The sequence below is a fragment of the Cryptomeria japonica genome, chromosome 4 (assembly GCF_030272615.1).
Source record: "Cryptomeria japonica chromosome 4, Sugi_1.0, whole genome shotgun sequence".
NCBI classification, from domain to species: domain Eukaryota; kingdom Viridiplantae; phylum Streptophyta; class Pinopsida; order Cupressales; family Cupressaceae; genus Cryptomeria; species Cryptomeria japonica.
This window is the reverse complement of record NC_081408.1, coordinates 405,880,447-405,888,190: the sequence shown is the minus strand read 5'-3', so window position 1 is coordinate 405,888,190 and position 7,744 is coordinate 405,880,447. Positions and strand designations below refer to the sequence as shown.

General features: G+C 30.4%; 1 pseudogene; it reads left to right on the top strand.

Moving 5' to 3' along the window:
- The first annotated feature begins 810 nt into the window (after positions 1-810).
- Positions 811-1,454, top strand: LOC131074705 (probable enoyl-CoA hydratase 2, mitochondrial; annotated as a pseudogene).
- Positions 1,455-7,744: the final 6,290 nt, after the last annotated feature.

The window sequence follows — 7,744 nt, the reverse complement described above, 5'->3', positions numbered from 1 at the left end:
GACATGTTTTTGGTGGTCATACTTGTTTGACCCTTCCAATATGACACGCAATTTTTTATATTTAAATATAATGGATACACTTTGACTCTAAAACATGTTATGTTTATTGATTTAATTTCGTGTATATTTTTGAATTGGGGTGCTCATGTTTTAGCAGGTTAGACGGTCAAGTGTGGGGCCAGCGCACGAACTATATTACGTTCTGAACCCCACGCACGTATGGGTTCCTCTTCCCTACCAATTTGGCCAATGCTTTATTCACCAAGTCAATGTTTCAAAGGTTCTCAAATAAACTTCGGAGTCGGGCAGCAAAAGAAAGTGAATGATTTAGTTAAGTCAAACACTTTTTTGTGGTTCTTCAAATGCCATCGGGCCCCAACACATTATTCCCAACCCTCAAAAAGCCCGATATACAAAACGAAGGGTGAATATTCAAGACAGACGCCATTTGGAAGAAGGAACAAGCATATCGGAACCCCAAAGTAATTTGGAAACCTAATATTGTTTTTCTGAGACATTTTGTATTCACAAGTTCTTAAAGCTTTATCGGAGCCTGACATATGATTCAGAACAAATCAAAAGGGACTTCAACGAATGTTGTAAATGCAAATTTGGCAGAAAATAGTAGTATAGATCAGGTGTGGGAGAGTTCTTCGCTAAACAGAGGTCTGATTTCCTCGAGCAGAATAATAGCATTTGAGCAATATGGATAAGTTGAAAAAGCTTACAAACTTTCAAAATAAATCCTACCGGTATGTATGAAGCTACAATCTCTCTGACTATTCAAAGGAGCCCATCGCTTTGACAACCATGAATGCTTTAGGGAATGATTCAGTTAAATGTTTGCAATACATCATTGAGACCCTGGATAAGGATTATTCTGTGCGTGTGGTAATGTTGTGCAGTGCTCTTCCTAAAGTATTTTGTGCAGGTACTGATCTAAAGGAGCGATGAAAAATGAGTGCTCCAGAAGTCAAAGTATTTGTCAACTCTTTGCGATCGACGAGTGTAGTGATTGAAGGAGCAACAGTAGGTTGTGGATCGGAGCTAGCTCTTTCTTGTGATCTTTGTGTTTGTGGAGATGGGAGTGACAGGACTCGCTATAATTCCTGGGTAGAACATAGCGTCTTCCGAGATTAATAGGGAAGTCATAGGAAAAAGAGCTTATTTACGCTGGTCGCAAGGTTGATAGGAGACAGTCATTGGCCATGGGCCTTGTAGACCACTATATCACAGCAGGAGAGGCATACTCAAAGGCTCTTCAGATTGCTTGAGGTATCAATCAGAATGGGCACTTGGCTATGAAAATGGTCAAAGTTGCTATTGATCGAGGTTGTGAAGTTGACACCTGCTCGGGAATGTTTATTGAGGAAACTTGCTATGCTAAAGTATTGAATTCAAAGGATTGACTGGCAGGATTGGCAGTATTTGTTGAGAAACGGAAGCCAAATTAAAGTGGTGATTAGATTTGTGTTTGGACCTGCATAATTTGTGTCATGTTGCTATGATCACTGGATTTTGATCAATCTCCTCAAAATTGAAGAATTGGTCTCCGTCTGAAATGATAATCAAGACCTTCGTGATGAGATTTGGTGTTGAAAAAAAATGAAATTGCATTTAACTGAGGCACATATCGGCCTCACTATGGAGCATCACAAATTATGCAGATAATGATTGTGTTGCAGATGTCTTTAGAAAAATTTTAAGCGAATGCTAGCGGTGGATGTTAGGTTTTTGCCAGGCAATAGAAAGATTTACACATTATTTACACTTAACGATAAGGTAATAGAGCTTAGAAGAGTAAGAAAGATGAAAACCAAAAAGCTCCAAGAGCCAAATTCAAGAACAATATTTGAATTGTATTGTGAGTGCTTTGCATCGAGAACATATTGTGATAACTGCAATGTATTAGTTGTTGTAACAATGTTGCCAGACAAGAAGCTGCGAAGCTACATTGTATTTCGATCTGAAATCACTAGTAGTTCAAGTACACATCAAGATACTAGAGAAGATCTGTGTGAATGCCTGCGACACTTTGGGTACTTCCATTGAATTGAGCAGTTCCAGATACATAAACAATTACATGCCTTCTGTATTAGCTTATAAGGGAGTAAATAAAAGCCTTTTCATTGACTTGGAGTTAGAAAGACACTCTGCAGATGAGAGAAGAAACCATTATGCTAATGGTGAATAATAGAGAATATAGAACCTGACAGAAATGCATTGAAGATATTTTGCCTTCCCTATTACTTTGTCACGGAAGATATAACAGATCATTTGAAAGGAAAGGATCTTGATACTCTGTCTTGAAATACAACGATGGCTTCTAGAATTGTCTGCATCATATATAGCAATAACAGACTTTCCTATTTCTCATTCAAAAGATAAAGTCTTCAAATAGAAGGGAAACCAAATTACTGGACAAAATGCGTTGACAGTTTTCTCCCCATCAATTTTATGACGGAGTACATCATTATAATATAAAGTGTGAGCTCGAAATGCTTTAATTTATAAAACATTGTCTACGGGAGAATAAAGAGGTTTTATATTTTTGTATCTGTAATTAATTCTAAAAGAAGGCGATTATAAGAAACTGAAAGGGTAGATTGGGGGTTTCTTTTATATGTAATGATATCAAACAATGGGGGAAGGGTGAGATTCTCTGATCCCCATCATACTTAGATATGAGAGTGAAACTCGATTAGAGTAAGTTTTGCAGGGAAAGGGAGCAGTATGGTTCTCTTTTCAATATAATCATTGTACCAGAGTACAGGGTCTGTGAACCTTGTTTTTCATCAAAGAAATAAAAGAATATTGTGAATCTTTGTGTTTATTGGCATATATTTTAAATTGTTGTTTCTTTTGTGAATACACAATTATTCTTCATGTTTATCTATTGCACCTGATTTTGTATATATTAGTTACAAGATCTGTATGATCTTGGTTTGATAACGAAAAGGAACTGTTATTTTTTTTCTTGATCGTAGATCTCTTATGGGTGTTGAGTTAATGATGTGCGTTGCTTGTCTTCACTCTTCTTTTATTTTAAGACTACAATCACATCTATGTCGTGGCTATGAGTGGGTGCTAGTTTGCCTTTTTTGCTTTCGGGTCAAAAGCATACCCAAAAAACAAAATCACATTACACAAGGGAGTTGTACCTCTAAAATTCAGAGAAGAATTGCTAATTCAATAGCGATTCCTCCAATTGTTAGTTACGATTTAGTCTTTCATTTTGGGCATAGTGAGTTATCTTCAGAACTATTACAAAGGGACAAATCTTTTAACTAACAATGTATTTCAAATTACAATCTTTGTGAGAGTGATTTTATGTTCATGTTGAATAAACTTTAGTTATGTGTCTTTTTGGTTTTTCCTAGTGTAGAAGGCTGAAATACTCGATCAACGCAAGTTATAGGATTTTATATTTCTTGATTGAAACTAAATTTTAGAACTATACATATTGCTCAACTAAATACAAAGATTTGGCTAAACAAGCACACATGGATTGAAAAGTTAATACATAAAACATGTTGACTTGGTAAAGTAAATAAAGGATAGTACAAAGCCATAAAATCTAGCTTCCAAAAGACTTGTAATATAAAGCTTGCAAATTGAGTAGAAGTTATTTAACATATTCATTACATAACAAAATATCTGAATAGATACTTGGAAAAAAGACAGGTATAATAAATTTTATTAAACATTGAATTTTAGATTAATAATCATAAATACTTGAATATCAATTTAAGTAATATGTCAATATGAGAAACCATTTAATATTCATCCAACAAAGTGCAAGAAAACACATACATATATTGTTTACAAGTAATTGCATGAAAATAAAAAGACTAACTACATTTTTATCTTAAATATGACCTACTTATACGATACGCAAACTGTATTAAAAATTATTTAATTCATTAATTTTAAAATTATAATGATGTGATTGTCAATTGAATTGATGATCAAAATATTACAATTATTTTGTAAAATCTTATATTCCACATGAGGTGATGATCCAAAAATTGTTGATTCTAAGATTAATAAGATTATATATAACTTCAACTAAAAATACCAAATCTCTATATAAACTTTTTTCTTGAGAAAATAAAAATGACTAAAAATGTGAGCTATTTTTTATGCAGTTAAAAATAGACTTTTGACTCTAAATGACTTTAATGATTCCACAACTTGTCTTCATGATTAATCCCTTAGGAAACCTTGAAAATTGATTTGTTTAGGCATGCATTAATACTCTTAGTGTAATGTTAGTGAGGATTTGTGTTTCTTTATAAGATGCGTGTCATATTGTTGGTGCATTACAATACATTAACATTTTAAAAGGAAAATCCCCTTGCAAAAGCATGTCATTCTCCTTTTATATTCACCACTACACTATATTTGTTGCATGTTTCCTTGTTTTCATGCACTCCAGAACTCTAGCTTGTGCCTTTGGTCTAACAAGTATCTCTTACAAATCATAATATATTATTTCTTCTTAAAGCAAACACTCATACAAACAAAATCTTTATATGCCAATACCCAAAGCAATCACCAACACATCCATGAAATCCTTATCTTTTAATCCTATTTGCAATGGTGCAACCTTCTTTACAAACACACATCTCGGAAATTGTTTACACATTGTTCTTTTCTAAAGTGTGTACACCTCTTGAAAATGTCATGCTTTATTAATGAGGTAGAATCTATTTTTGTGATTTTGTGGGGTTAGAAAAAAAAACATTTATATAAGATAAATATTTGGAAACAAGGTAGATAAATGAAGATTTTTAGTCGATAAATTTGATTTAAAAAAAATTCAAATAGACATAACAGTTGATTTTGTCTAAAGATCCTGACATATACTTGTAATATTGGAGGACTTAAAAATCTTTGATTTTATAGATAGACAAGTGTTTTATTAGTTGGGCAATAGAGTCAAGGTATTCTTAAATCATCTAAATGGCAATAAAACATGGCATTACACTATAGAAAAGGGAAATATAATACAACATAATAAAAGTGTCATAAATTGGAAAACACAAAACCAATTATATGGAAAATATAAATGCTCCAATTTATGAGAGGGAATATAGTAATATAAAAGTGGGTTACATAAAGTCATTTACAAGTTGTAAAAATAGTTGAAGTTCATAAATGTGTCACACATTTTAAGGAAATAGTTTCACGACAAACTACTTGGCACTTATGTAGCACAACAATAGTTTCATGCAAAACTACTTGACATCTACGTGGCGCAACAAAATTTGGGTGAAATGCTTTCACCTAAAACTATTATATTGATATAATTTAATTTTAAAAGCCAAGTTGGGCTCAAATTATATGATGAGGTTTCAATTTTTTAGTGAAAATATCTCACCTATAACTATCTATCTCTTCTTTTTGGTAAATTCAACAAAAAATCAACTTCAACTTTAAAGTCCTCCAATCAAGAGTATTTTTAGAAAAATTGCTTAAAAAAAAAGCTTTTGTAGAGTCTGAAATTTGAAAAAATTTAATATGTATTTTGATTATTTTTATAATTATTTTAAAAAATTTATTACAAATATGTTATTATAATCAAACATGAGAGTAATTATAAATTTTTTAAAAATTAAATATATATGATGCACTGGAGGAGAACATCAATTACAATAGGTTGTAATTTTTTTAATTATAAAAAATAGACAATTGCTAACATCCCATCAAAAGTATGAAAGTTTAAATAAATTTGACTTTAGTTTTAAAAATAAAAATAAAATAATTTATGAAAAATAATTCTCTTTTCCATGCACTAGATTTTCAAGTTATTTAAATAGATAAAATTAAAGAAAAAAATACATTTGCTTTATTTTTTGCAACATCCCATTAACCTTACTTTTTTTAAAAAACTTACAACAATTAAAATTATCTTCTTGAAGATTATATATATATATATATATATATATATATATATATATATATATATATATATATATATATATATATATATATATATATATATATATATATATATATATATATATATATATATATATATATATATATAAACTAATTTTTAAGAATTATCTTCTATAATGGAAAGATTCTAGATTCTACTAGTAGAGATGCTAATGTTGATGTGAGCATTGATGTAAGGTCAAGAGAAAACTTGTAGATGGGAGTACTTCGACTGTGATTCCTCCAAAAAGTGTTAAGATTGTTCATCCCTACCCTCCTCCTATCCAGAGTCCTTGGTTGAATATGGTATTCACACCGCCTTGAGGGTTTTTAGATGGTCCTTATCATTCCCTTAGTTTTGGAGGGCTTCGTTTGATTATATGCTTTAGTCAAAATAATTTTATGTTTGTTTCTATTTGCCCCAATCTCTCTTCTCATGAGACATTCTTTATTTGCCACTTAGGTGTTTTATTTTATCTCTATTAGGTGTTTTATTTTATCTCTATGCTTGTGTTTTGTAATAGGTTTGAGCCTTTCCCACTTTATCGAATAAAACCTAATTTTTGAAAATTAAAAACATTGAAAGTAAACTACATAAGAGATCTACATTTCATAAATTTATATCATTTTGAAATTTAGAACATAGACGTCACTTTTAGATAGTCCAAGTTGAAACAATATATTTGTATTTACCGTTTCATCAATAAAAATGTGAAACAATTATGAACTTTCACTAAAAAGTAATAATTACTCCTCGTGAGCTAAGGGTCAAGTTATGATACCAGATAGTTTAAGAATTGTCAAAAAGGCTTCTCAAAAATTTAGATTTTGAAATGGGTAGAAATGATCTTTTTGAGAGAGATTCAACATGAATTGATTGATATGCATAGGCATTGAATGATCTTTCATAACAAAAAAAATCAATTGTACATGAAGATATTGAGATTCCTTTTGAAGGTATTTAGTAAGGTCTTATATCCATAATACATTTGAAGACATAGTAATCACCACTTGTCAGAATTGATTCTCTCCACCTATCTCTTCAACATATGCAATCTTAAATTTAGTCAAACTATCAAACTCTAAGAAATGCAAAGTTGTTGAATTAAAATCTTACTCACAAACTCTTGAGTAATTAAATCCATAATTTATATTAATGGGAAGCTTGTGGTGGAAACATTTTTTTATCATCTTTATCAATTAACCTTTCATATGACTAACCTATAAAGATCAACTTTGAAAGACCATCAAGGGTTGAATCTTCACGCATCAAGTCATTATTAAAGTACATGTGATAAAAAAAACCCATCCTTTCTAATAGTTGGCTTGTCATCCATCATGTTGCATTGTTGGTTTTACATAAAATAGTTCTCTTCAGTTTTATCAAAGCAATCAACCTTAATTAATGTCTTTAGGTTCTTTATTATCGATTGTGTTGATTTATCCCATCACTTGGACAAGAATATGAATATGATTCTTTAATGCCATTTTATTTTTCTTTGATTGACCATGTAAACATTGAAACCTTATATACAACAATTTTTATAATATAATCTAATGCTAAAATTTAATGAATTTTCACCTCTTAATCTATTAATATTGTTAATTTATTATCCCAAGTCTTATTACTCTCACAATTAAATTTATTAAATAATATTTATTGTTTAATTAATGTAACTTAAATTTAAATCTAAATTAGATAATAATTAAATTAATTAAAATTTTAGAGGAAATATGAGAGGTTTTATTATCGAATCAATGTAGTCAATTAAATAATCAAATTTAATTAACTTACCGATCA